General features: G+C 44.1%; 1 pseudogene across 1 annotated transcript in view; it reads right to left on the bottom strand.

Moving 5' to 3' along the window:
• Window positions 1-23,749, bottom strand: part of LOC311137017 (ankyrin repeat, SAM and basic leucine zipper domain-containing protein 1-like) — a 72,368-nt pseudogene that overhangs the window by 5,602 nt on the left and 43,017 nt on the right. The window contains exons 4-11 of the transcript in view: window positions 22,742-22,853; window positions 19,548-19,656; window positions 19,127-19,239; window positions 18,325-18,397; window positions 5,764-5,820; window positions 5,409-5,521; window positions 2,344-2,439; window positions 2,002-2,115 (exon numbers count right to left, since the gene is read on the bottom strand). The product of the transcript in view is annotated as an ankyrin repeat, SAM and basic leucine zipper domain-containing protein 1-like (transcript). The remainder of the gene's footprint in view (window positions 1-2,001; window positions 2,116-2,343; window positions 2,440-5,408; window positions 5,522-5,763; window positions 5,821-18,324; window positions 18,398-19,126; window positions 19,240-19,547; window positions 19,657-22,741; window positions 22,854-23,749) is intronic.

Below are 23,749 nucleotides of genomic sequence, written 5' to 3' on the forward strand. Positions count from 1 at the left end.
CTTATTCTAAAATGGATTATAAATTTTTTTCCTCATCAATCTACACACAATATCCCATAATGACAAAGCAAAAACAGGCTTTTGGAAATTTTAGCACATTTATTTTATTTGGGGAGTTTCTCCAATTCTTCTCTGCAGATCCTCACAAGCTCTGTCAGGTTGGATGGGGAGCGTCGCTGCACAGCTATTTTCAGGTTTCCCCAGGCTCTGGCTAGGCCACTCAAGAACATTCAGAGACTTGTCCCGAAGCCACTTCTGCGTTGTCTTGGTTGTGTGCTTAGGATCGTTGTCCTGTTGAAAGGTGAACCTTCGCCCTAGTCTGAGGTCCTGAGCGCTCTGGAGCAGGCTTTCATCAAGGATCTCTCTGTACTTTGCTCCGTTCATCTTTCCCTTGATCCTGACTAGTCTCCCAGTCCCTGCCGCTGAAAAACATCCCCACAGCATGATGCTGCCACCACCATCTTTCACTGTAGGGATGTTGCCTGGTTTCCTACAGACGTGACGCTTGGCATTTAGGCTTGGTTTCAATCTTGGTTTCATCAGACCAGAGAATCTTGTTTCTCATGGTCTGAGAGTCTTTAGGTGCCTTTTGGCAAACTCCAAGCGGGCTGTCATGTGCCTTTTACTGAGGAGTGGCTTCTGTCTGGCCACTCTACCATAATGGCCTGATTGGTAATGTGCTGCAGAGATGGTTGTCCTTCTGGAAGGTTCTCCCATCTCCACAGAGGAACTCTGGAACTCTCTTAGAGTGACCATCAGGTTCTTGGTCACCTCCCTGACCAAGGCCCTTCTCCCCCGATTGCTCAGTTTGGCCGGGCGGCCAGCTCTAGGAAGAGTATTGGTGGTTCCAAACTTCTTCCTTTTAAGAATAATGTAGCCCACCGTGTTCTTGTGGACCTTCAATGCAGCAGAAATGTTTTGGTACCCTTCCTCAGATCTGTGCCTCGACACAATCCTGTCTCGGAGCTCTCCGGACAATTCCTTCGACCTCATGGCTTGGTTTTTGCACTGTCAACTGTGGGACCTTATATAGACAGGTGTGTGCCTTTCCAAATCATGTCCAATCAATTGAATGTATCACAGGTGGACTCCAATCAAGTTGTAGAAACATCTCAAGGATGATCAATGGAAACAGGATGCACCTGAGCTCAATTTCGAGTCTCATAGCAAAGGGTCTGAATACTTATGTAGATAAGGTATCTGTTTTTTATTTGTAAGAAATTAGCAAAAAAATCTAAAAACCAGTTTTCTCTTTGTCATTATGGGGTATTGTGTGTAGACTGATGAGGAAATGTTTTTATTTAATCCATTTTAGAATAAGGCTGTAACGTAACAAAAAGGGGAAGGGGTCTGAATACTTTCCGAATGCCCTGTAGATGTAAGGAACAGATCTACCATTCTACACACCAATGTCCAACCCATGGAAGGATTTGTGCTTCTCCCGATCTCCAATCTATCTGGCCAGGCACTCTGTGTGTGTGTATGGGGGTTAGTGTCAAGACGAGCCCCAACAGATAAGATAAACTGGTGCGAAGGCCTGCCCCCCTGGGCCCTGAGCCAATCTCTCCAAATGGCCTCCGTTGGTTGTCGGATTCCTATCTGACACCGCCAGCGTCCGGGGCTACCTCCCTCAACCCCCCTTCTTCCCCACCCTAACCTCCCCATCTCCACATTGACAGGACACTGTCACACTGTGTCTGAGTTATGGGCTGTGAGGACTCACCCTGTCAGAATCCTACACACAGGACCCTACACATAGAGAGGATGCGAAATGGGAGTTGACCTGAGTTTGTGAGAAGTTTGGAATTGGACCAGACGGGAAGAGAGGGCAGTGAAAGGGTGTGCATGGTCGGATAGAGGAAACTGAGACAGAACTCCCATTCTTTCAGAGTGGCCCACTTAGAGGAGCAGAAATATTGTAGCGGGGGCTCTTGAGTGGCAGGGCTAAGGTGACACACACACACACACACACATCAGTCAGAGAAAAGGTATGAGACGTACCTTGTGCAACAGGTTCCTGAGGCAGGTGACCTCTTTCTGCAGGTCTCCAGTCTGGGCCACCAGCTCATTACAGATGGCCTGGGCTTCCTTCTTAGGATTCAGGGACAACACCAGCTGGGGAGTGAAAAGGGGGAGAGAGGAGAGGGAGAGAGTTTGTGGAGCTGGAGAGAGTCCAGTCCAAAGGACAACCACAAGCTCCTACAATACACCTTGGCACTTGTTTGGATCTGAAAGGAATTGGATAGGTGTAGGCAATATGGCTAGATTTAATAGTGAGCTTTCAGTTAGACACTAGCACTTATTGATCAGTCCTTAGACTGGTACACACAAACACACACATACCTCAGAGGCCCGTTGGGGGAAGCGGCTGATGACGTCCTGCACGGTCTCTATCAGGTAACAGCACTGCTGATCAGGAAGTTATACAGCTCCTCACTCCTATAGCGAAGGACACAGACACCACTATTAGACAGCTTCTCACTTATAGTAGATGACAATGAGCCAAAACCTCAAACAGGAAATGGTGGTGGTACACTTCCAGCTAACTCAGTATTGATGAGTCTCTTCGCACCTCAACCCCAAGTGTGTTTAAGTGTGACTGTCTGAGCTTAATTGTGTGTGAAGGTGGGTGAGCAGCACAACCCGTGTCCACAACGCATTCCAGCCCCTCTCAACTATACCCCATACAATACATTACAGTACAGTACATCTAAACCAGGAGGGAGAGAAAGAGAGGCTGCCTGCAACAGACAGACATCTCCCTCTATCTTCCCCTCTGCTCTCCTATCCCTGTACTAAGTGTTGCAGCGAGAGCCTATCGGTCTTTGGTGTTAGATAAACTAACAGAGCTATAGTCCCAGGTCCCGGGAGGAGAAGTAACTCCAATCTGACTGACACTGTTTACACGGCAAGCTGACAGAGTGTGAGCATCACAAAACGGCTGCTACACATGCAGGGAAAGGTACCATTAAGATAAAATAACCCATCAACAAACACAGGGCAGCAGAGCGATGGCAGAAAAAACAAAATGAAGCCTTGATGAACATGATGTACAAGTCATTTGGATGTGACACCATTTTTTTTTCTCAAAAAAATGTTTTCTTCTTCATATTATACTGTAGTTTTGAGTTATGAGGGGACATACTGGACATTTGCCACACACAGGGTCTTATGTCTTTTTATTTGCCTGTTGTGTAGAGGTCAGTTGGTTTACTCTGTCTGTCAGTTGTCCCCCGGTATGAAAATCTCTGTTCCCCTGTCCACCCATCTGTCTGTCAGTCCATTTTGTCATGTACTGCAGATGGAAAGCTGTCTAACATACACTACATGGCCAAAGGAATGTGGACAACCTTTCAAATTAGTGGATTTGGCTATTTCAGCCACATCCATTGCTGACAGGTGTATACAATTGAGCACACAGCCATGCAATCTCCATAGACAAACATTGGCAGTAGAATGGCCTTACTGAAGAGCTTAGTGACTTTCAACGTGGCACCATCATAGGGTGCCACCTTTCCAACAAGTCAGTTCGTCATTTCTCTGCCCTGCTAGAGCTGCCCCGGTCAACTGTAAGTGCTGTTATTGTGAAGTGGAAACGTCTAGGAGCAACAATGGCTCAGCTGCGAAGTGGTAGGCCTCACAACCTCACAGAACGGGACCGCTGAGTGCTGAAGCCTGTCGCGCATAAACATAATCTGTCCTCGTTTGCAACACTCACTACCGAGATCCAAACTGCATCTGGATGCAACGTCAGCACAATAACTGTTTGTCGGGAGCTTCATGAAATGGGTTTCCATGGCTGAGCAGCTGCACACAAGCCTAAGATCACAATGCGCAATGCCAAGTGTCGGTTGGAGAGGTGTAAAGCTCGCCGCCATTGGACTCTGGAGCAGTGGAAACGCGTTCTCTGGAGTGATGAATCACGCTTCACCATCTGTTAGTCCGACGGACGAATCGGGGTTTGGTGGATGCCAGGAGAACGCTACCTGCACGAATGCATAGTGACAACTGTAAAGTTTGGTGGAGGAGGAATAATGGTCTGGGGCTGTTTTCCATGGTTCGAGCTAGGCCCCTTAGTTCCAGTGAAGTGAAATCTTAACGCTACAGCATATAATGACATTCTAGACCATTCTGTGCTTCCAACTTTGTGGCAACAGTTTGGGGAAGGCCCTTTTCAGCATGACAATACCCCTGTGCACAAAGCGAGGTCCATACAGAAATTATTTGTCAAGATCGGTGTGGAAGAACTTGACTGGCCTGCACAGAGCCCTGACCTCAACCCCATCGAACACCTTTAGGATTAATTGGAATGCCAACTGCGAGCCAGGCCTAATCCCCCAACATCAGTGCTGAACTCACTAATGCTCTTGTGGCTGAATGGAAGCAAGTCCCCGCAGCTATGTTCCAACATCTAGTGGAAAGCCTTCCCAGAGGAGTGGAGGATGTTATAGCAGCAAAGAGGGGACCAACTCCATATTAATTCCCATGATTTTGGAATTAGATGTTCGATGAGCAGGTGTCCACATACGTTTGGCTATGTACCAGCCCAACTAGAACATGAAATAGGCCACATCAATACAACCCGGGTGAACTCTGAACAAGTGTAGCCACTACGTCCTGGGATGAGCATACAGCATAAGGGATGTGGTTAGCTAGTGGTTTAATGTTTACAGTGTGGCCATCATCAGAGGATTTAACCCTGGGGATGTACAGTCTCTGTAAATGTAGCCCTGTACCCCTGACACTAAAGTACAGTAGAGTAAAGGGGAGGACATGGCCATAAGGCCTCAGGATTCATGACATGAGGGGCTGCAGGCAGACATGGTAGCTTGGCCTGAGAGCTGGCCTGTCATCAGTCACAGAGAGAGTGGAAAGGGAGGGGGGTGGGGGGGTGAAGAGGGGATTTCCTTCCATCTCCTCTCACCTTACAAATCATTATGGCCCGCTTAAACCATTAGGACTCTGCTCTGCTCTCAGAGACTCAAAGAGGCTGTGGGAGAATAACAGTGGGATGGATCCTCTGTCTGACGGATGACTTCCATAGCTGGAGGATGGACTGTGTATAGGATGTGGGGATGATGCTGAGACATCGCTGGTGGGGAGGGGGTCCTGAATGTAATGTAATGTCTGAATGCTGGAGAGAGGATGTCCATTGCAGGGTTTCCCAACCTCTCCTTGGGCCCCCCCAGATGTTTCACCTGATTCAATTAGTCAACTAATCATCAAGCCCTTGACTAATTGAGTCAGGTGTGCCAGTTTAGGGTTAAAACTAAAATGTGAAATGTCTGGTGGGGCCGAAGAGAGGGTTTGGAAACCCTGGTCTTTAGGCTTATGTGTTGCATGTATAATGCATGTGTAAACTTGGAAGGGATTACTCAAATAGAAAGAAAAAAAGATTTGTACTGTACCCGCTGTTTATGTTCTCAAGCTGGCTGAGTGTGTCCAGTTCGACCCGGTCCAGATGCATCTCCTTCACCGCACTCAGAACCTTCTGCTGGTGCTCTGGGTCGGAGATACCAATCTGGGGAGGAATGCAGTATTAACACCTGGAAAACTCTCCGGCAACCCTAAGTTAGCCAGGGTTTACATTATATCATCACAATATTACAGATGTACATTACAGTACATTAGTCACTGCACTCATACTTGAATTGTGTCTCTTCTAATAATCCCTTCTGAAAATGTCTAGTGTAAATGTGGCACAGTTGCAAACCTAACAGACAGACAGACAGACAGACAGACAGACAGAGAGGCCTTTCTTACCTTCTCCAGGTCATCCTTCTCCATGGTCAACAGGTAGCTCCAAGTGATGTCATTTTCATGCCCAGAAAACAAATTATACTCTGCATTAAAAGAATATCTATATAATATGACAGCTTCAAAACCTGTCCCGCACCCTGAACAGATGTACGTTACAGTATGTGTTTGTGTAGCTACCTGCTACCAGCAGAGGTGTGGACTCGAGTCATGTGACTTGGACTCGAGTCAGACTCGAGTCATGAATTTGATGACTTCAGACTCGACTCGACAAAATGTACAAAGACTTGCAACTCGACTTGGACTTTAACATCAATGACTCGTGACTTCACTTGGACTTGCGCCTTATGACTCGAGAAGACTTGCTACTTCCCATGAAAACTGGGGAAACAATTTTTCACACGGCCGCGCCGCTCTCCGTTTATCTGCATCTGTGAAAAAAATGTGCACCATCCACCTGTATGCATACAGAGAGCGCGCGCTGCCTGCACGTTATCCAATCACTGTAGTCCCACGTTGTTTTGATTCGACAGCATCTAAGCAGGCACATTGCAAGACAACCAATGAAGCACATCAAGCAACAACGCGCCAGTTGTCAAAATGATACCGAAGATAGTTTGGTTTGGCTATAAAAATTACGAGGTAGTCGACAAAAAACGAGTTGCAATCTGCAAAACATGCGGATCGAAGATTACAGACGGAGCTGCCACAACGTCCAACTTTGTTCGACACCTGAAGTTGCACAAAGAAAGGTAAGTTTTGAACGAATGCTACGCACCTTATCGGATGTACCGTAACTTACTAGCTAGCTGCTGCATATTTACTGTATCAACGAGACAAACGCACGTCTCCCTTGCTGGTTCATGCTTACAAAAATATGGATTTTTGAACTGCTATTATATGGACATTCTAAAACGCTTTCGTGAAAAACGCTTAACGTTCTTTAATGTACTAAGACAGTGTTATTAAAAGACCAAACTCTGTAAATATCATATTAATAAAGTATACTATGTACAAAACATCAGATGAGCCCAGAATATGAACGCAAACACGTTTAATAACACGTTGCGTTTTCCTCCCATAGAAAACTATTATAAGAAAAGGCTTAACGTGTCTTAATATACTGAGACAGTAATATTAAAAGACCAAACTATAAATATCATATTAATAAAGTATACTAAATGTACAAAACATCAGATGAGGCCAGAATATGAACGCAAACACGTTTAACAACACGTTAAGTGTTTTCCTCCCATAGAAAACCATTATAAGAAAAGGCTTAACATGTCTTATGTAGGCTACTATGTATTCTGGGCTCATCTGATGTTTTGTACATAGTATGCTTTATTAATATGATATTTGCAGAGTTTGGTCTTATAATATTACTGTCTTAGTATATTAAGCATTAAGCAACGTTAAGCGTTTTTCACGTTAAGCGTTTTAGAATTCAGTTTCAGAGTTGCTGGTGTGCTGCCTCATTGAGGTCGTTTATGTAATTTTGGTTAATCACAACTAAGCTGAACTGTCGCTGAAGACAAAATATCACAATTAAACAATGAATGCACCCCCTTTCACAACTCGGATGTAGTTGGTGCATCCCTAAACCCATCCAAGTACAACAGGAAACATAGTAAGACGTATACATTGTAAAGAGGAAAATGATAACACAGTCACAGTAGATCCACCATTAGCCTTCCCTTTTCATATCATGCCCAAACAGCAGACAGCGCATGGACAGAGTGCTACCGTAGTCTACAGTAGGTCTGTGAGGCAGCGCACCACTGGGATATATACAGTATATAATAAAATAATAACGATTATAGTAGTAATGTTCAGAGATGCAATAGATTATTATAGTGCAGTTCTTAACTAATGGGAATATTGTTTAGCTTATTTTTGGTTTAATTTGGTTTACTTTAGTTATTTAATTTATTCAATTATTTTGTTTTTCTATACTTTTCATGCCAACTTGCCATGGCCCCCCTAGAACCCCCTCGCGGCACCCAAGGGTCCCCGTCCCCACTTTGAAAACCACTGCTATAAAGCATATGACTTCAGTTTCTTGAGGGAAAGGGCTTTCTTATGAATTTTGAAGCAGTGAAAATATTCTTAATATTGCATACACTGACACTGAAATGTATTATCGTAAACCGTAGTGTACAATAGGCAATGAATATTAACACAACAACATTGATATGAGTAAAGAGTAGTTTCAAATACAACATGTGTGGCTGTAAAGGATTTTCTGACATCTGTTTCATATTCTTCTCTGTTACAGGTATGAAGAATACCAGATGAACAAAATCATCGTAGATGAACCACAACAGCCTTCAATCTCACAATTCCTTGACACTCGTGTAGGGCGTTACAGCCTGACCCACCCACAGCAGAAGGCGATCTCCAATGCGATACTGTCTGACTTGATTATTGATTGCAATTTCCCTCTGTCTATTGTGGAAAATAAGAGCTTTCGTCACTTTCTGGCTGTGCTGGACAGCAAGTATACCCCAGTATGTCGCCGAACGCTGACCACAAAAACAGAGAGCCTTGCTGAGGAGAGACGGTCAAAGTTAAAAACTCAATTGAGCAACACTGACCATGTTTCAGTCACTGTGGACATTTGGTCTGATCGAAAGATGAGGGGATTCCTTGGTGTCACTGTGCACTGGATGGAGCGAGATGCAGAGAGGGTACAGCTAAAGACTAATCTCTTGGCCTGCAACCGCTTCAAAGGCTCTCACACAGCAGAGCGAATCTGTGACCAATTTGAGGCAATATGTGATGAATACAACATCAAAGCTAAATTGGACTATATAATTAGTGACAATGCTGCTAACATGCGCAAGGCATTTACAGTCTGCTTCCCCAGCGAACAGGAGGAAGATGAAGATGCTGGAGATAATCTTGATGATCCTGAGCTATGGCATGACTTAACCCAAGAAGACCAGCAAACCGTCGATGCTGCTATGGCAAAGAAACAGCGCCTGCAGTGTTTTGCACACACATTGCAGCTGGTTGTGGGAGACGGTTTGAAAGAAACAAAAGCGGCATGTCCTTCTCTCTCCAAGTTATCAAAACTTAGCTCCCTGCTCCACACAAGCACAACGTTTAAAGACATCTTCGATGGTGAATTTGGGGAGCACAGAGGCATCCCTGCTGCAGTGAGCACGAGGTGGAATTCCACACTGCGGCAGGTAAAAGCAGTCCTTCATTGTGATCAGCAAAAGCTCTGCGCAGTTCTTGAGAAGGCCGGGCATAAAGAACTGTCATTCACACCACGAGAGTGGAATCTGCTGAAGGAGTTGGTGGACATCTTAAAACCGTTCGGAGAAGCAACTGATTTGACACAGGGGGAGAAAGTCATTACAATCAGTGCAGTTGTTCCATCCATCTTGTCCCTCAATCACCATCTTGAGAAGCTGAAGCCTCAAGTTCGTTTCCTGAGTGGCCTGGTCAGAGGTCTGCAGGCATCCCTGAAAAAAAGATTTCTTGGGATCTTCATTAATGTAAAAATGGCCCAGTCTCAAGAAGGGATCACTGCCCCCTTTTCAGACACAGTCTACCTGAAAGCAGCTGCCTTGGATCCAGCCTTTTGTCTGCTGTGGATTGAGCCCCATGTGCTGGTCAACCGTGACATCAAGGCAGAGGTGGCACAACGAGTTAAAGGTAAATATTATTGACTTGCAATGCAACTTAAATGCAACGTACAATAATTTGATCTTAATCTGATATAGGATCTAATGTGATATTAATCTGACTTTAACAATAATAAAAAATTTCAGTCTTGAACAGTATCATCAACATCAGAAATAAGGGCTCTTTTGTTTCTGCTGTTGTGACACGTTTTTATTTTTATTTTTAGAATTGATCCTGCAAGATGCTGCAGAGACAGAGCAGCCTGTGCCGGTGCCTGCTGAAGAAGAACTAGAGGACATGGAAGGAGAAGGGCTGTTTGCTGCATACCATAAGAGGCAGAAAAGGGATGTTGGGACCCCACCAGCAGTACAGCTAAGTCACTACATTGACATGGCAGAAGGACAGAATGCCCTTTTGTTCTGGGCACTGAACAGTAAGACTCTTCCTTCACTCTTTCAAGTAGCCATCCGAGTCTTGGCAGTGCCTGCTTCTAGTGCTCCAGTGGAGCGAGTTTTCAGCCATGGTGGCATCATTCTGCGTCCCCATCGTGCACAAATGACTGACAGACTTTTGGCCAATTTGATCTTTTGCAAATGCAATGCAGTATAGGGGCCTCCCTCCACCTGTCCACAGCACGCATGCGCGCACACACACTCACTCTCTGCTCATCACCTGTCCACACAGCTCTCTCTCTCCTGTGGTAGGAGTTTCACATGGAGTAAGATCTGTTCATTTGCAGTGCAGGTTCCCACACTGTTTTTACTTCCAGAGCTTTGGTGTTTGTCCTTCCCCGTAAACCATTTTCTCTCTCTCTCTCTCTCTCTCTCTCTCTCTCTCTCTCTCTCTCTCTCTCTCTCTCTCTCTCTCTCTCTCTCTCTCTCTCTCTCTCTCTGCATTGTTCTAGTGCAATATGCTGTTCAAATACAAGCATTTTTTGTGTGAAAATTAAATGTTATGTTTTTTGCTGTATTTGATTAATGTTATTGTATAAAAAGGTTTAAACAAATACAAATCTTACAGACATACATGATTTGTATACATTTTATTTCTGTGGTAAGAGGACTTGAAATGACTCGAAACTAAAATGGTAGGACTTTGGACTCGACTTGAGACTTGATGGCTTTGACTTTTGACTCGACTTGGGACTTGCCTCATCTTTGACTCGACTTGACTCGGGACTCGAGGGCAAAGACTTGAGACTTACTTGTGACTTGCATAACAATGACTTTGTCCCACCTCTGGCTACCAGTATGCAAATCTACGGAGAGAACTCAAATATTCAAGCCCCTTGGGTGCTGCCATAACATTACATTAAAAGTGCCCATCAAATAAGGCTCAAGGTCATTGGCCACATATAAAATGACATCAAATCAAATTTTATTGGCCACATGCGCCGAATACAACAGGTGCAGACATTACAGTGAAATGCTTACTTACAGCCCTTAACCAACAGTGCATTTATTTTTAATAAAAAAGTAAAATAAAACAACAACAAAAAAGTGTTGAGAAAAAAGAGCAGAAGTAAAATAAAATAACACTAGGGAGGCTATATATACAGGGGGGTGCCGGTGCAGAGTCAATGTGCGGGGGCACCGGCTAGTTGAGGTAGTTGAAGTAATATGTACATGTGGGTAGAGTTAAAGTGACTATGCATAAATAATTAACAGAGTAGCAGCAGCGTAAAAAGATGGGGTGGGGGGGGCAGTGCAAATAGTCCGGGTAGCCATGATTAGCTGTTCAGGAGTCTTATGGCTTGGGGGTAGAAGCTGTTGAGAAGTCTTTTGGACCTAGACTTGGCACTCCGGTACCGCTTGCCATGCGGTAGCAGAGAGAACAGTCTATGACTAGGGTGGCTGGAGTCTTTGACAATTTTGAGGGCCTTCCTCTGACACCGCCTGGTATAGAGGTCCTGGATGGCAGGAAGCTTGGCCCCAGTGATGTACTGGGCCATACGCACTACCCTCTGTAGTGCCTTGCGGTCGGAGGCCAAGCAGTTGCCATACCAGGCGGTGATGCAACCAGTCAGGATGCTCTCGATGGTGCAGCTGTATAATTTTTTGAGGATCTGAGGACCCATGCCGAATCTTTTCAGTCTCCTGAGGGGGAATAGGCTTTGTCGTGCCCTCTTCACGACTGTCTTGGTGTGTTTGGGCCATGATAGTTCGTTGGTGATGTGGACACCAAGGAACTTGAAGCTCTCAACCTGTTCCACTACAGCCCCGTCGATGAGAATGGGGGTGTGCTCAGTCCTCTTTTTTTTCCTGTAGTCCACAATCATCTCCTTTGTCTTGGTCACGTTGAGGGAGAGGTTGTTATCCTGTCACCACATGGCCAGGTCTCTGACCTCCTCCCTATAGGCTGTCTCATCGTTGTCGGTGATCAGGCCTACCACTGTTGTGTCGTCGGCAAACGTAATGATGGTGTTGGAGTCGTGCCTGGCCATGCAGTCATGGGTGAACAGGGAGTACAGGAGGGGACTGAGCACGCACCCCTGAGGGGCCCCCGTGTTGAGGATCAGTGTGGCAGATGTGTTGTTACCTACCCTTACCACCTGGGGGCGGCCCGTCAGGAAGTCCAGGATCCAGTTGCAGAGGGAGGTGTTTAGTCCCAGGATCCTTAGCTTAGTGATGAGGGCACTATGGTGTTGAATGCTGAGCTGTAGTCAATGAATAGCATTCTCACGTAGGTGTTCCTCTTGTCCAGGTGGGAAAGGGCAGTGTGGAGTGCAATCGAGATTGCATCATCTGTGGATCTGTTGGAGTGGTATGCAAATTGGAGTGGGTCTAGGGTTTCTGGGATAATGGTGTTGTGAGCCATGACCAGCCTTTCAAAGCACTTCATGGCTACAGACGTCAGTGCTACGGGTCGGAAGTCATTTAGGCAGGTTATCTTAGTGTCCTTGGGCACGGGGACTATGGTGGTCTGCTTGAAACATGTTGGTATTACAGACTCAGTCAGGGACATGTTGAAAATGTCAGTGAAGACACTTGCCAGTTGGTCAGCACATGCTCGGAGTACACGTCCTGGTAATCCGTCTGGCCCTACGGCCTTGTGAATGTTGACCTGCTTAAAAGTCTTACTCACATCAGCTACGGAGAGCGTGATCACATAGTCATCCGGAACAGCTGGTGTTCTCATGCATGCTTCAATGTTGCTTGCCTCGAAGCGAGCATAGAAGTGGTTTAGCTCGTCTGGTAGGCTTGTGTCACTGGGAAGCTCGCGGCTGTGCTTCCCTTTGTAGTCTGTAATAGTTTTCAAGCCCTGCCACATCCGACGAGCGTCAGAGCCGGTGTAGTACAATTCAATCTTAGTCCTGTATTGACTCTTTGCCTGTTTGATGGTTCGGGCAACAGCGGGATTTCTTATAAGCGTCCGGGTTAGAGTCCCGCTCCTTGAAAGCGGCAGCTCTACCCTTTAGCTCAGTGCGGATGTTTCCTGTAATCCATGGCTTCTGGTTGGGGTATGTACGTACGGTCACTGTGGGGACGACATCATCGATGCACTTATTGATGAAGCCAGTGACTGATGTGATGTACTCCTCAATGCTATCTGAAGAATCCCGGAACATGTTCCAGTCTGTGCTAGCAAAACAGTCCTGTAGCTTAGCATCTGCGTCATCTGACCACTTTTTTATTAACCGAGTCACTGGTGCTTCCTGCTTTAGTTTTTGCTTATAAGCAGGAATCAGGAGGATAGAGTTATGGTCAGATTTGCCAAATGGAGGGCGAGGGAGAGCTTTGTATGCATCTCTGTGTGTGGAGTAAAGGTGGACTAGAGTTTTTTTTCCTCTGGTTGCACATTTAACATGCTGGTAGAAATTAGGTAGAACGGATTTAAGTTTCCCTGCATTAAAGTCCCCTGCCACTAGGAGCACTGCCTCTGGATGAGCGTTTTCCTGTTGACTTATGGCCTTATACAGCTCATTCAGTGCAATCTTAATGCCAGCATTGGTTTGTGGTGGTAAATAGACAGCTATGAAAAATATAGATGAAAACTATCTTGGTAAATAGTGTGGTCTACAGCTAATCATAAGATACTCTACCTCAGGCGAGCAAAACCTCGAGACTTCCTTAGTATTTGATTTTGTGCACCAGCTGTTGTTTACAAATATACACAGACCGCCACCCCTTGTCTTACCGGAGTCAGCCGTTCTATCCTGCCGATATAGCGTATAGCCCGCTAGCTGTATGTTATCCATGTCGTCGTTCAGCCACGACTCGGTGAAACATAAGATATTACAGTTTTTAATGTCCCGTTGGTAGGATAACCGTAATCTTAGGTCATCCAATTTATTTTCCAATGATTGAAGATTGGCTAATAGGATTGATGGGAGCGGCAGTTTACTCGCTCGCCGTCGGATCCTTACAAGGCACCCCGACCTACGTCCACGATATCTCTGTCTCTTCCTCATGCGAATGACGGGGATTTGGGCCTTGTCGGGTGTCTGTAGGATGTCCTTCGCGGCCGCCTCGTTGAAGAAAAATTATTCGTCCAATACGAGGTGAGTAATCGCTGTCCTGATATCCAGAAGCTCTTTTTGGTTATAAGAGACGATGGCAGAAACATTATGTACAAAATAAATTACAAATAACGCGGAGAAACACACATAATAGTACAATTGGTTAGAGGGCTGTAAAACGGCAGCCATCTTCTCCGGCGCCATTTTGGTTATATCTACCGTAGCTTTGATTGGACTGATCATGTCAACATCATACTTTCAAAATCTTAGCTAGCAAGCTAGACATGCAATCATCACCATGAATCACGCCGACAATCTACTGGCAAATCCTTTTCAATCCTTGTCATATGAATAGAAACTATAGATAAAAGGTATCGGTGCTCATCGGCCATTGGACATAAACATTATACAAGTTGGAAATCGCAAATTCAACAATAAGTGGTTTGGAAGGAATCAGAGGCTAACTGCAAGCGTTGCAAAGCAATCACTAGCCTGCTATTCAGTGGAGTGAGTGTGTGGTCCAACTCTGGGTTTAAGGGTCTCTTTTCCAAGATTAAAACGGTAAACATTCAACACCATGGGCTAGAAAAGTTTGAATACATTGGCCATGCTATCAATCCAGCATGATTTCTGTCGCGTTCAAAACAACTGGAAACTCGGAAATGGGAAATATCAGACTTCAGTGAGTTCAAGAAAACTGGGAACTCTGAAAAAAACGAGATCCAACTGGGAAAATACATTTTGAATGGTCATCCAACTCGGAATTCCAAATCGGGAACTCAAGCCTCTTTCTAGAGCTCTGACCTGAAGATCACTGAAGTCGTGATTCGACCTTGATTTTTTTCAGAGTTCCCAGTTGTCTTGAAAGCACCATAAATCCAGAGAATGCCAGACTTTGATGACAAAATCTGCCCACAAGGACCGCCGCGCCACCTTCCTGTTCAAGTGAGCACAGCACAACAAGGTGAGTCCAAAAATATATCGTATGCTGCTGCATAAATGATATTTATACTGTAGCTAAGAAAGTAATACTTAGTGTATGTTTTGTAGTAAGATGTTAGTAGCCCATGTGTCTCACCTTAAAAATTTAGTCCCTTACCCCTCATAACTTAGTCTACTGTTCAGACATGGTGGTGCATATAACCTGTTTTAGAGAAATGTAATCATCGAATATTGTAAGAGTTTTCATTGTCTGCTTATATGCACCCTTTATTTATCCTACGGTTCTGACTTGGTGTACAGGGAGAATACTGTAAGAACGGCCCAGGTTCTGAATTCTGTCGCTGTACATTTCAAAAGTGCTGAACAAATAGTTATATTGACTACGTCCGTCCTAGCTCACTCATTAATGTCTTAATCAAAATTACGTCTTGCCTCTTATCCGCTTGTCGTCCCCTTATGCCATAGTTTGTACATCTCAATTTTCAGTAGAAACCACATTTGTTTAAGCAAGTCAGCTTAAACAAGATGTTCTTTACCATTCGGCCATCAGATTTGCCGCTAATGCTCCTTATAGGACACATCACTGCACTCTATACTCCTCTGTAAACTGGTCATCTCTGTATACCTGTCACAAGACCACTGGTTGATGCTTATTTACAAAATCCTCAAAGGCCTCACTCCCCCTTATCTGAGATACTTACTGTAGCCCTCATCCTCCACATACAACACCCGTTCTGCCAGTCACATTCTGTTAAAGGTCCCCAAAGCACACACATCCCTGGGTCGCTCCTCTTTCCGGTTCGCTGCAGCTAGCGACTGGAACGAGCTGCAAAAACTGGACAGTTTTATCTCCATCTCTTAATTCAAAGACTCAATCATGGACACTCTTACTGACAGTTGTGGCTGCTTCGCGTGATGTATTGTTGTCTCTACCTTCTTGCCCTTTGTGCTGTTGTCTGTGCCAATAATGTTTGTACCATGTCTTGTGCTGCTACCATGTTGTGCTGCTGCCATATTGTGTTGCTACCTTGTTGTTTTCATGTTGGGTTGCTACCTTGCTGTGTTGTCGTGTGTTGCTGCCATGCTATGTTGTTGTCTTAGGCCTCTCTTCATGTAGTGTTGTGTTGTCTCTCTTGTTGTGATGTGTGTTTGGCCCTATATTTACACACAGTTGAAGTCGGAAGTTTACATACACCTTAGCCAAATACATTTAAACTCAGTTTTTCACAATTCCTGACATTTTATCCTAGTAAAAATTCCCTGTCTTAGGTCAGTTAGGATCACCACTTTATTTTAAGAATGTGAAATGTCAGAATAATAATAGAGAGAATGATTTATTTCAGCTTTTATTTCTTTCATCACATTCCCAGTGGGTCAGAAGTTTACATACACTCAATTAGTATTTGGTAGCATTGCCTTTAAATTGTTTAACTTGGGTCAAACATTTCGAGTAGCCTTCCACAAGCTTCCCACAATAAGTTGGGTGAATTTTGGCCCATTCCTCCTGACAGAGCTGGTGTAACTGAGTCAGGTTTGTAGGCCTCCTTGCTCGCACACGCTTTTTCAGTTCTGCCAACACATTTTCTATAGGATTGAGGTCAGGGCTTTGTGATGCCCACTCCAATACCTTGACTTTGTTGTCCTTAAGCCATTTTGCCACAACTTTGGAAGTATGCTTGGGGTCATTGTCCATTTGGAAGACCCATTTGCGACTAAGCTTTAACTTCCTGACTGATATCTTGAGATGTTGCTTCAATATATCCACATAATTTTCCTTCCTCATGATGCCATCTATTTTGTGAAGTACACCAGTCCCTCCTGCAGCAAAGCACCCCCACAGGATGCTGCTGCCACCCACGTGCTTCACGGTTGGGATGGTGTTCTTCGGCTTGCAAGCCTTCCCCTTTTTCCTCCAAACATAACAATGGTCATTATGGCCAAACAGTTATATATTTTTTCATCAAACCAGAGGACATTTCTCCAAAAAGTATGATCTTTGTCCCCATGTGCAGTTGCAAACCGTAGTCTGGCTTTTTTATGGCGGTTTTGGAGCAGTGGCTTCTTCCTTACTGAGCGGCCTTTCAGGTTATGTCGATATAGGATTAGTTTTACTGTGGATATAGATACTTTTGTACCTGTTCCCTCCAGCATCTTCACAGGGTCCTTTGCTGTTGTTCTGGGATTGATTTGCACTTTTCGCACCAAAGTACGTTTATTTCTAGGAGATAGAACGCGTCTCCTTCCTGAGCGGTATGACGGCTGCGTAGTCCCATGGCGTTTATACTTGCGTACTATTGTTTGTACAGATGAACATGGTACCTTCAGGCGTTTGGAAATTGCTCCCAAGGATGAACCAGACTTGTGGAGGTCTACAATTTTTCTGATTTCATTGATTTTCCCATGATGTCAAGCAAAGAGGCACTGAGTTTGAAGGTAGGCATTGAAATACATCCACAGGTACACCTCCAGTTGACTGAAATTATGTAAATTAGCCTATCAGAAGCTTCTAAAGCCATGATATCATTTTCTGGAATTTTCCAAGCTGTTTAAAGGCACAGTCAACTTAGTGTCTGTAAACTTCTGACCCACTGGAATTGTGATACAGTGAATTATAAGTGAAATAATCTGTCTGTAAAAAATTGTTGGAAAAAGTACTTGTGTCATGCACAAAGTAGATGTTCTAACCGACTTGCCAAAACTATAGTTTGTGAACAAGAAATTTGTGGAGTGGTTGAAAAACAAGTTTTAATGACTCCAACCTAAGTGTATGTAAACTTCTGACTTTATATATTTATATTTTTTTATCCCAGCCCCCGTCCCCGCAGGAGGCCTTTTGCCTTTTGGTAGGCCGTCATTGTAAATAAGAATGTGTTGTTAACTGACTTGCCTAGTTAAATAATGGTTAAATAAATAAATACATATATAAATATCAGCTATGTTTTTTTTAAATGCAGTAAATTAGGCTGAATTAACTGTTACGCTGCCAGACAAGGCTCCGCTGATAGCCAGGTGTAGCAGTGGTAAGGATTCACTCCATGGTGCTGAAAAGAAAGCTCTGCTGTTGGGACAGCTTTATGTAGGCCCTAACAGTTTGTGGGCACCGTTTGTCACCGTTATAGTGCAATTCATGTATTGTTTAGTGTTGTGTTGTGTAGTGGCTTTGCTGGCATTTTTTTTTTGCCCCACCAAGATGTATATGCTAAAATCGCCAGTATGTGTATTTTTTCTAATGATGAAAATGTCAATCCCCACCCGCCGGCCCAACCTAAGCTTCATACATTCTAGTTTTTGACCCAAACCTGCTAGAGTCAGACCCACAGCCTTCACACGTGCTTGCTCATCACCAATGAGCCAGGAGTAGGGTTGGACAGATATTTTATAATACCATATACTGGGGTATGACATTAGGAAGGTATGAACATCTGGATACTGCCCAAACCCAGTGAGAACGAGAAGTACTGTACTCAAATAATGTCAGAGGTACTCCAGTGTGTGTGTGCACCTGTTTATATGTGTGAGGAGTTAATCACTAGCATGATGTCAGACAGGTCCTCCAGGTTGAGTCCGTGCAGAAGCAGCTCGATGTCACACAGCTTGGCCAGACTAGAGGTGAAAGGTTGTTATTGTAAAAGAGAATGTTTGAGATTGACGACATTGCAGTCGGATTGTGCAGAATCACTGATCAACAAATCACCCTTTAAATCATTATTATTTGTAGATCAGTCAGTTTGCTCATGCTCTCGATCACAAGCAATGTGTTCTCAATAACCTACCCGGTTAAAAAAAAAGGCAATACATGATTAGGTTTAAGAGCATACTACCAATCAACCATCTGTTAACAATTGACCCCACGTAACTAAATTGGCCCATCAATCATTCTGCCTAAAATATTTCAGAACAGATAAACATTGACAGATTAAACAGGCCAGATTAAAACACTGAATCTTCAACAGAGAGACATATGGCATGAGATAAAGTGTTATTGTGCAGATTTAGCAGCTAGTCCCTAGACAGGACTAAACAAGTATAAAGGGAGTTTATTTTTGTTCATGTCTAAAAACCTTTCATGGCATGGGACATTTTACTTAATGTCCACTAGAGGGCCCCAAACACATCATCATGGCTCCTGGCCTCCACTGACAGATCTGGTGCGGCCTTTTCTCAATTAATCTTTCCTCGATTCCTCAAATCCTCTCGAATCACCTCCTAAAAACAAATTGAAATAGAAGGCCTAAGGGGAGGGACACTGGACCTCCTCAAATATGATTGAGAAGAGGAGATGGGATGCGAGGAATAGCAGTAAAACGAACTGAGGTTTAGCCTTGGTCTCACCTCTTCTTGGAGGCAGCAGGGGGATCGGGGTCCCTCTTGAAGAACTTAAAGAGGGTCTCCTCCTTGGAGATGGTCACCAGGGCATCGCCTGGGGACACCAGGATCCTGGCAATCTGCGGGGGAAGAAGACAAGATATGTTTTATATAATGTTGAGATATAACCTTTGTGTCCTGCAGCTCTCCCCCATTGATTTAAAATGGGTTTTTACAAGAGACAGGCAAAATGGACTACCATTTCAAGCTGCGTGGTAAACCTAGTTTGGCTGTGGTCAAAGTGGTGGTTGATGTTTACCTGTGGTCGTTTGAATGGCAGAGTTATGTATTTAGTTGTGTACATAGTTGTGGCTGTGGTCAAACTAAGTGGTTTGATTTGTTTTGACCTGTTGTTGTTTCTGGTCAAAGTGTTTCCGTTGGTGTTTACCTGTGGTAGTTTGAAGACCTTGGCTATGTCAGCAGCACTATTTCCTGCTTTGGTCTTGAGGGTCATGTACCGCCTCCTCTCTGCCGTACTGCACCGCCACCGTCAGGGCCTGGGGGTCAAAGCTCACAGGTTATCATCTACAATCAACATCTAGCACCATCCTAAACACTTATCATTAAAGGCCCAGTGCAGTCAAAAACTAGATTTTACATTGTTTTATATATACACTTCCACACTATGAGGTTGGAATAGTACTGAGAAATTGTGAACATTATGATAATGCCCTTTTGGTGTAAGACCTGTTTGAAAAAAATGCCTGAAATTTCAGCCTGTTTTGGTGGGATGGAGTTTTGGCCTGCCTGGTGACATCACCAGGTGGTAAATTAGTTATTAGACCAATAAGAAAGAGCGTTCCAAACAACTCTGCCAATAACAGATCGTTTTCAGTTTTCCCCTCCCCACTCAGACCACTCCCAGACAGTCCTAGCAAAAATCTTGATTGAGAAATTGCTCTTGGCTAAGAAGCTATTTTTTTTTTTGTGACAATTTTAATTGAAAACAATCACAGTAAGGTACTTAATTGTTACATAGAAATAACTTGATATTGAGATAAAAACGGCTGCATTGGACCTTTAAAACCACCTAGAGTCGATTTCCACACACCGCGGAAATCTAATTAGAATAATTAAAGAAATCCCCATAAAGATCTGTCAGTTTAAGCTATAGATATGTCGTACTTCCGCATCTGCGGTGAAAGGTGACAGAGCTAGAGTGGTGTTTGTCAGACCATGAGACATCCTGAAAATCGGTCTTTTCACAAAATCGCCTGTAGTGTCCAAACAGTTTGGCCTACAAACTATTACGACCCCACTATGGAAAGATGAGTGTTCTCCGTTTTGCTCTACGTCCCCCATAAGTGTCTTTGGACTTGTCTGAAGTTGGTACAGCCGATCTGCCAACTTCTGTCTGTAGCGTCTGAACAGTTTGGGCTACACACTAATGTGACCCCTCTGTGGAAAGGTGAGATTCTCACGAATACGTACATGTTGTTTTGCTCTAGGACGCCCACAGGCCTCACAAGACTCGTCTGAAGGTCCCCCAGTACCAGCGTCGACCGGATTGGTGTAAAGCTCGCCGCCATTGGACTCTGGAGCAGTGGAAACACGTTCTCTGGAGTGATAAATCACGCTTCATCATCTGGCAGTCCGACGGACTAATCTGGGTTTGGCGGATGCCAGGAGAACTTTTCTTGCATGAATGCATAGTGCCAACTAAAGTTTGGTGGAGGAGGAATAATGGCCTGGGGCTGTTTTTCATGGTTCGGGCTCCTTAGTTCCAGTGAAGGGAAATCTTAACGCTACAGCATACAATTACATTCTAGACGGTTCTGTGCTTCCAACTTTGTGGCAACAGTTTGGGAAAGGCCCTTTTCTGTTTCAGCATGACAATGCCCCTGTGCACAAAGCGAGGTCCATACAGAAATGGTTTGTTCGAGATCGATCTGGAAGAACTTGACTGGCCTGCACATGTGGTTGAGCCCTGACGTCAACCCCATCGAACACCTTTGGGATGAATTGGAACACCGACTACGAGCCAGGCCCGATCACCCAACATCACAAATTATCTTGTGGCTGAATGGAATATATATATATATATATATATATATATATATATATATATATATATATATATATATATATATATATATATATATATATATATATATATATATATATATATAGTTTCCTGATCTTTCTTATATCTCTCAGATATAGGACAGACACTAAAGAACAAACTTCCTTTGAATTTTTTGGGGGGATTTGTTCTGTTGTTCCATGTAGTGAATCTGTTATTCAATGCTTTTGTATGGGGTAATAGCAGTAAGGCCAAAAATGTTTTGTCTACTAAATATGTGTATATATTTTTCTGATACTTCAAGGAGTCTTAAAATTAAAAATCAAATAGCTAAATGGTCCTTGGTATGACCTTTTTAAAACAATTCCATATTTACTGAACAAAAATATAAACGCAACATGTAAAGTGTTGGTCCCATGTTTCATGAGCTGAAATAAAAGATCCCAGATATTTTCCATACGCACAAAAAGCTTATTTCTCTCAAATGTTGTGCACTAATTTCTTTATATCCCTGTTAGTGAGCATTTCTCCTTTGCCAAGATAATCCATCCACCTGACAGGTGTGGCATATCAAGAAGCTGATTAAACAGCATGATCATTATACCGGTGCACCTTGTGCTGGGGACAATAAAAGGCCACTCTAAAATGTGCAGTTTTGTCACACAACACAATGCCGCAGATGTCTCAAGTTTTGAGGGAGCGTGGAATTGGCATGCTGACTGCAGAAATATCCACCAGAGCTGTTGCCAGATAATTTACTGTTCGTTTCTCTACCATAAGCCGCCTCCTTCGTTTTAGAGAATTTGACAGTACGTCCAACCGGCCTCAAAACCGCAGACCACGTGTAACAACGCCAGCCCAGGACTTCCACATCCGGCTTCTTCACCTGCGGGATCATCTAAGACAAGCCACCTGGACAGCTGATGAAACTGATTAGTATTTTTGTCTGTAATAGAGACCTTTTGTGGGGAAAAACTCATTCTGATTGGCTGGGCCTGGCTCCCCAGTGGGTGAGGCTGGCTCCCAAGTGGGTGGGCCTATGCCCTCCCAGCCCCACCCATGGCTGCGCCCCTGCCCAGTCATGTGAAATCCATAGATTAGTGCCTAATGAATTTATTTCAATTGACTGATTTCCTTATATGAACTGTGAGGAAATTGCAGTCAATACGCAGTCTACAAATTATTTGTAATTATGTTCCGGCCCCCTGACCATCCGCTCAACAAAAAAATTACAGTTCATATAAGGTCTAGTTGATGATCCCTGGCTTAGACTGCTATGGGTTAATCATCACCATGTCACTGTTCATTACTATCAATCACAGTCAAAATCAATGAAGGGAATGTAAAAGCATTTGATTGGTGTAAGCATGGGCTGGACAAAGTTTCCACCATCTTTGTTAACACAGTCTTTTTTTTCAACTCAATCTCCCAAGGGAAGTGAAAAATTCCACGAAGGGATTATTGGGATTATTGGGACGCAGGGAGTGCTGAGGTATGAAAGTAAAAGCCAAAGCGTGTGCAACAGGCATTATGCCAGGTGAGGTGGGCACCATCCTTCCTGTGTACCCATTTTCATCCTGGGAGTTGATCTCTGCCCCGTGAGACACCAGCAGGTTGATTATCTGACTGTAGCCATCCCGGGACACCAGCATCAGGGAGGTCATACGAGACCTGGGAATGGGAATATAATAAAATATAAAATATTGTTTACTGTCAATTTGTCTTCTGCCTATCTGGGTAAGAAATAACAAGTGGTAGAACTGGTTTTGAACACTTGAAACCACTGGAGGGCAACAGACACCAAGCCCTCAGCTCTTGAGTGACCAACTACAACAGGGTTTTCCAAACTCGCCCCCTCGCCCCCCCCCCCCCAGAGGATAGCTTGTTTGGGCCAAACAGTATGTTTCCATAGAGAACGTAACAGGGCCAGGTCTGCTGTAGTTTTGTTTTTTTGCCCTAGCACTACACAGACGATTTAAATAACCAAGTCATCACCAAGCTGGTTATTTTAATCAGCTGTGTAGTGCTAGGGCAAAAAAACAAAACTACAGCAGACCTGGCCATGTTACGTTCTCTATGGAAACATACTGTAAGGGAGAAAATGTTTTCAAACAGACACTGCAGCGCAGGGCTTTGACAGCTTTAGGGTAACATAAAAACATAGGCTACTTACTGTAAGTTACAATAAGTTAAACAATTACTGTAAGTACTGTATTACTTAGTGATTCATCACACTGTTTGGCCCAAACAAGCTATCCTCTAGATCTAGGTTAATGAGACTTGGCACCCAAAACACAATGTTATTGGGCAAGAGTGAGGCAGCACATGCCACTGATCACCCATCCTATTGTGCCAAAGTTCAATATGTTGAGCAACAAATCGGCAAGTCCAAATAACCATTGATAAAACTCAACTTTATCACCCGTGACTCAGACAGAACAGAGGGTGAGAAACGACATCAGTCCAGAGGTGTGGGAACGCCCTGTGGTCATTCATCACAATGTGTGACGTTTCCCAGGGTCAGAGAGTGTGTGTGTGTGTGTGTGTGTGTGTGTGTCTAGCCCCAG

Source organism: Coregonus lavaretus (genome assembly GCF_964263955.1).
Source record: "Coregonus lavaretus genome assembly, chromosome: 11".
Taxonomy (NCBI): Eukaryota; Metazoa; Chordata; class Actinopteri; order Salmoniformes; family Salmonidae; genus Coregonus; species Coregonus lavaretus.